Source organism: Chiloscyllium plagiosum, chromosome 36, assembly GCF_004010195.1.
Source record: "Chiloscyllium plagiosum isolate BGI_BamShark_2017 chromosome 36, ASM401019v2, whole genome shotgun sequence".
Taxonomy (NCBI): Eukaryota; Metazoa; Chordata; class Chondrichthyes; order Orectolobiformes; family Hemiscylliidae; genus Chiloscyllium; species Chiloscyllium plagiosum.
The window spans coordinates 2,271,250-2,277,249 of NC_057745.1; positions in this window are offsets into that span (position 1 = coordinate 2,271,250).

A 6,000-nucleotide genomic window follows, 5' to 3' on the forward strand; every position below is an offset into this window, starting at 1 on the left:
TGTGATTGGAGGTGATTATGTGTGACACCTAGTCCATAAGCCTGTCCAGTACTGACAGGATAATTAGAATCAGCCATGTGTTAACTATCTCGCATTGGAACAGTGTGCAATTATTAATGTAATTTTCAGTCTCTTTACACTGAAAGGTTACGCAGGAGATGGTTCTCCACTTTGAAAAGAAGCATTGTTTTATTCAAATCAGATGTTCCTACATAGAGAGATGTGTATTCATATTGGAATTTTTAATCACTGCAGGACATCGTCGTCACTGCTTTCAGCCACAAATACTGCAGACTGAAGAGAGTTTGGGGCATGTTGCCCAGCAGCTTCCCCCTAGAAGTTTATGAAAAGACAAGGCCAGAACGTTTAGGAGATCGTGAATTTACAAACATGTAATGGTCATTACTGCCAAACCTTCGATATTAATGAGTTAATTTTACAAGATGGAATTATTTTAAGCTGGGTTCTTGTGTTCTTCATATGAAGTCTATCCAGGCTCAAGGTTATTTTTAAACAATATTCATGAAAAATATATTTGACATTGTCCAGCAAAGCTCCCTGCTCTGAACTGCTCTCTTTCCAACTTCCAGCAGAATTAGAGAGTTTTGAGAAGATTTGTAGCTCAGGCTGAGGTTCTGGATGTAGGTTTGCTCACTGAGCTGGAAGGTTCGTTTTCAGACGTTTCATCACCATACTAGTTAACATCTTCAGTGAGCCTCCGGATTCGTCTGGAGGCCCACTGATGTTACCTAGTATGGTGATGAAACGTCTGAAAACGAACCTTCCAGCTCAGTGAGCAAACCTACATCCAGTTCCAGCAGAATCTTCATCAGATAATGACTGAGGCACTGTTATATTATAGACTCCTCTGCATGTTCACTCAAATTCTTTAAAATTGAGTAGTCTTAGACTTCTTAAAAAAAAAAGTCTTTAACCTTTTCTTTGTGAGTTGGAAGTTCCACCAGCAGCAATGCGATGATCAGTTTAAGCAGTAATACAGCAACCAGCTGGAAGTAAAAGTGGATTAGAAACATCTTGTTTAGGAATCAAATATTGGCATCAGTGAAGGGCTTTTGCATGAAACGCCTATTTTCTTGCTCCTCTGCTGCTGCCTGACCTGTGCTTTTCCAGCACCATTGTAATTTTGACTCTAATCTCTAGCATCTGCAGGAACCCACTTCCACCTATCAATGTGTCCCATCTGATTTTCCCTTGCTCTACTTAAGGCAAGTTTATATTAGTGTCTCCTTTTTATTGGGTACAGGATGTTAACCATGGAGTAGTGTGTTACTTTGTGTAGAGTTGGTCGTGTGTTCAGAATGTCCCACACCATGAGGTGAACACTAAACCCAAGCTGACAATCGGCTGCAGGTGGAGGAAGTGTCATTATGGGAGAAGATATTATGTCAAGGTTATCTCACCCAGGATTCAGATGATCGCTATGGCAGTGGAAATTTCCCTGATGTCTTGATAAGTAATTATCCCTCCACTAACATCCCCAAGGCAGATATCAGACTGTTTGATTATTACTTATAGGAGCTTGACCTTTGCCAGTTTAGTTGTTTTGAGTTGCATGATAAAAGTAACACTTGAACACCTTTGGCTGGGAGCATGCTCAGATCTCTGAGGTAGTAAAAGATCTTTTGGAAATAATATGTCTTTTAATCTCATGAGGGAGTCTTTTTTTCCCAAGAACTATTGGCTTTTGTTGGAATATAAGTTGGTGTAACAATAGCACCCTCTGCTGCTCAAATCAGGTCATTGTTTTTAGTCACTGATAAGAATTTCTCATTAGTTTCTCAACATTTCTATATAAGTTGGGAGAAGTAGAGAATTTATCAAAGGGACCCTCACAGTAGGCCCAGAATTGTAATATGCCCATAAGCATAAACTCCAGGTCAACTGATAGCTTTTAAATAATTTTTTAAAATCTAAAGATGTGGAGGTTAGGTGAATTGGCCATGCTAAATTGCCCATAGTGTTCAGGGATGTGTAGGTTAAGTGCATTAGTCAGGGGTAAATATAGGATAATAGGGTAGGGGAATGGGTCTGGGTGCGTTACTACTTGGAGGGTTGGTGTGGACTTGTTGGGCAGAAGGCCCTGTTTCCATAGTGTAGGGAATCTATGATTGTATGAAAATTCATTCATGGGATGTTGGGCCAGCATTTATTGCCAAGAGGGCATTTAGGAGTCCATCACATTGCTGTGAGTTGTGAGTTACGTGTAGGCCAGGCCAGGTGAGGATGGCAGATTTTCTCCCCAGAAAGACATTGATGAGTCAGCTGGTAATCAACAACATTAAAAATCTGGAATTGAGAATCTATTGAATTCAAATTCCACCGTTTACCATGGAACTAAATGCTAGAATCTTCCCTGGGGCCCTATTAAATAGTCTGCTGATAATACCACGAGATCATCATTTCCCTGAGGATAATTGTCATGATCATAGAAACAAAGATCCATACAGCACATTTAACGTAGTTAAAAGGCCTACAGCGCTACACGGGAGAAGTGTCAAACAAAATATGACAGCACCATGTAAGATATTGGATCTGATGACCAAAAGCTTAATCTAAAATATACATCGTAAAGGGTGTTGACGGAGGGAAGCATAGGGAGGATCTTCCTGAGCTTGGAGACTTGGCACCTGAAGGTGATGCCACCAATAGGAGAGTGGGGCATTCACAAGATGGGCACATTACAGGAACACTGGTGAGCTACAGAGATAGTGAGGGATGTAGGGGCAGGAGGGGGGTGACAGAGGTAGGGGAGGAGTGTAGAGGGCCCCTGAGGAGGGTGACATAGAGGGTGGAGGGGCCCCCCCAAGGGGGTTGACAGATGGGGGAGGGGTCGAGGGTTGGAGGGGGTTGACAGAGGTAGGAGAGGGGTCGAGGGGGTTGACAGAGGTACGGGAGGGGTGGAGGGTGCCCCAGGAAGGGACTCTGTCTTCTGCCTGCATTTTATTGAATTTCTTTTGGAAATCTAAGTTAATCTGTCGTTGCTGTTTTATCCTCAGTTACTCCTTTTAAAAATAAATTGAATTTATGAAGTATAATTTCCCTTTGATGAAATCAAATTTGCCAAGAAAAGGCAAGACAGGTGTGTAAGATTTGGTTTAAGGATCTGGGTGTAGGTTTGCTCGCTGAGCTGGAAGGTTCATTTTCAGATGTTTTGTCACCATACTAGGTAACATCTTCAGTGTGCCTCTGGACAAAGCACTGCTGATGATTCCTGCTTTTTATTTATATGTTTGCGTTTTTTTGGATTGGTGATGTCATTTCCTATGGCAATGTCATTTCCTGTTCTTTTTCTTGGGGATGGTAAATGGGATCCAAGTCAATGTGTTTGTTGATGGAGTTCCGGTTGGAATGCCATGCTTTAGGAATTCTCATGCGTGTCTCTGTTTGGCTTGTCCTAGGATGGATGCGTTGTTCCAGTCGAAGTGGTGTCCTTCCTCATCTGTATGTAAGGATATTAATGAGAGAAGGTCATGTCGCTTTGTGGCTAGTTGATGTTCATGCATCCCAGTGGCTAGTTTTCTGCCGTTTGTCCAATGTAGTGTTTGTTGCAGTTCTTGTATGGTATTTTGTACATGATGTTAGTTTTGCTTGTTGTCTGTGTAGGGTCTTTCAATTTCATTAGCTGCTGTTTTAGTGTATAGGTCGCTTTGTGGACTACCATGATGCCAAGGGGTCTGAGTAGTCTGACAGTTATTACCGAGATATCTTTGATGTAGGGGAGAGTGGATAGGGTTTCAGGGCGCATTTTGTCTGCTTGTTTGGGTTTGTTGCTCAGAAATCTGCGGACTGTCTTCCTTGGCTACCCATTCTTTTTTAATACACTGTATAGATGATTTTCCTCTGCTCTGTGTAGTTCCTCTGTGTTGCAGTGTGTGATGGTTCATTGGAATAATGTCCTAATGCAGCTTCGTTTGTGGGTGTTGGGATGATTGCTTCTGTCATTCAATATTTGGTCCGTATGTGTTGTTTTCCTGTAGACGTTGGTTTGAAGCTCCCCATTGGCTGTTCGCTCCACTGTGACATCTAGGAATGGCAGTTTGTTGTTTTCCCCTCTTTAGTGAATTTTATGCCAGTAAAGGTATTATGGACGGTCCTGAAGGTTTCCTCTAATTTGTTTCATTTAGTGATGACAAAGGTTTCATCTATGTAGCGGACCCAAAATTTGGGTTGGATGGTTGGCAGAGCTGTTTGTTTGAGTCTCTGCATTACTGCCTCTGCTAAGAACCCTGATATCGGAGATCCCATGGGTGTTCTGTTGGTTTGTGGGTTTTGTTGTTGAAGATGAAGTGAGTGGTAAGGTATAGGTCCACTAGCTTGACGATACTGTCCTTGCTGATGAAGTTCGTGGTATTTGGTGTATGTTTCTTTGGCCCTTCTAATAGTGTAGTCAGTGTTTCCTTGGCCAGGTTAATGTTGATGGATATGGACAGGGCTGTTACATCAAAGGAGACCGTTATTTCATCCTCTTCTATCTTGGTGTCTTTGGTCTTCAGGTTTGGTTTAAATATTCATTCAGTGTCTCTGTTGTTAAAAAGTGGGCCCAGTTTAATCTCTTTCCCCCTCCGCCCTCCATGTTTTGTAATGACCAGACTAGCCTTTGATTCGATCCCTGGTCTGAATTGCTACTTAAACTCACCTACCCTGGAGAACATCCTTTAAGTTTCCTGTTAATCAGTCACTGCTGCATGAAGGACTGTGTCAAATCCAACTGCCTGTTACGCCCAGGAATCATCCAAAGCGCCCCTCCCCCCACTCAAAATTACTCCAAGACTGCCCTTTCCTGTCTGATCAGACCCAATATACCACAGCAACAGTTCCCGTTCCTACATCTGCACTTGTATGTCCCCTGTGCTCTTAGGATTTTTCAAAAAAATCCCTGGTTTCACTCCCCTTCTCCATGTTACCATTCAGCAGCAGAATCTTCGAATAAAGCAGAAAGTGACGGTGAACCTCAGCAGCTTATTCTAACGTGCTTTACCCTCCTGCTTGAGTTAAATTATTTCCAGCAGCCAGAAGTATGTTTTAAGATTGTGTAAAATTGGCAGGCTCCTGTTTGTTTGCTCCCTGTCACTTAATAATAAATCCAATGGATTTAATGAGAAATTTATAGTGTCTGTATGCAAAATGGAGCCTGAGAAAAGGTTCTTTTATTGTCTCTTAACGCTGTGGGCATCAATTATTGCAACTTTGGCACCTTTGATAAACCACTGTTTCAGTTTGGGGTTATTGTTTGTGAGGGGTAGTGATGTAAATAATGTTGCTGATTCCTGTAAAACCAATTCCAAGAAATAGAACATAGAACATAGAAGAATACAGCGCAGTACAGGCCCTTTGGCCCTCGATGTTGCGCCGATCCAAGCCCACCTAAACTATACTAACCCACTATCCTCCATATACCTATCCAATGCCCGCTTAAATGCCCATAAAGAGGGAGAGTCCACCACTGCTACTAGCAGGGCATTCCATGAACTTGCGACTCGCTGAGTGAAGAAGCTACCCCTAACTTCAGTCCTATATCTACCCCCCCCACCTTAATTTATAGCTATGCCCTCTTGTAATACCCGACTCCATACGCGGGAAAAGGTTCACACTGTCAACCCTATCTAACCCCCTAATCATCTTGTACACCTCAATCAAGTCACCCCTAAACCTTCTTTTCTCTAATGAAAACAGCCCCAAGTGTCTCAGTCTTTCCTCATACGATCTTCCTTCCATACCAGGCAACATCCTGGTAAACCTCCTCTGCACCCGTTCCAGTGCCTCCACATCCTTCCTAAAGGATCAGCTTTAAAACAAAACTCCTTGGAATTCAAAGCTTTCAATGAGAGTCTGAGCCCGGCGATAAGTTCAGGTAACCTTTACTGCAACCTTTACTGCAACCCAACTTTGTTACAGCTTCAGATCTCCTCAACAAAAAGGCACAGAAAAGATAGCTGTTTTTTAAACAGCTCAAGGTCAAAGCTCACACACTCCCCACTC